Consider the following 447-nt stretch of genomic DNA (forward strand, 5'->3'; position numbering starts at 1 on the left):
CTCTCGTGCCCAGCACCCGGTTGCATCTCCTGCCTCCGCGAGAATCCACTTGATCCCTGGGGCCAAAAAGATCACGAACCTACGAAGGGGGCAGGAGAGGAGCGTGCGGGAAGACGACGGCGTCGATGCTGCTGAGGGTGATGGTATGGGAAATAACAGGAGATGGTGTAGAGGGGTGAGCTCGGGGTGGTAAATCGCAATCGGGTGCTTCCAGCAGCATCGGGCTGCGGTGGGTCCTTCTCCAAACAGAATTTAGGGCCATCTCATCCTGAATCTGGTGCACGCTGGGTAAGTGCCCTGGTGGAGGGCGATGCTGCTCCTTGTAGCACACATTGGGCATCAGCTCAGAAGCCTCCCCCTGCTCCAGGTAAGGAGGAGGAGGACGCTGAGGTGATGCCACCGAGCTCCATGGCAGGGCTGGGCCCCTCTCAATCTGCCCCCCAGCCC

The sequence above is a fragment of the Mesitornis unicolor genome, unplaced genomic scaffold (assembly GCF_000695765.1).
Source record: "Mesitornis unicolor isolate BGI_N332 unplaced genomic scaffold, ASM69576v1 scaffold37341, whole genome shotgun sequence".
Lineage (NCBI taxonomy): Eukaryota > Metazoa > Chordata > Aves > Mesitornithiformes > Mesitornithidae > Mesitornis > Mesitornis unicolor.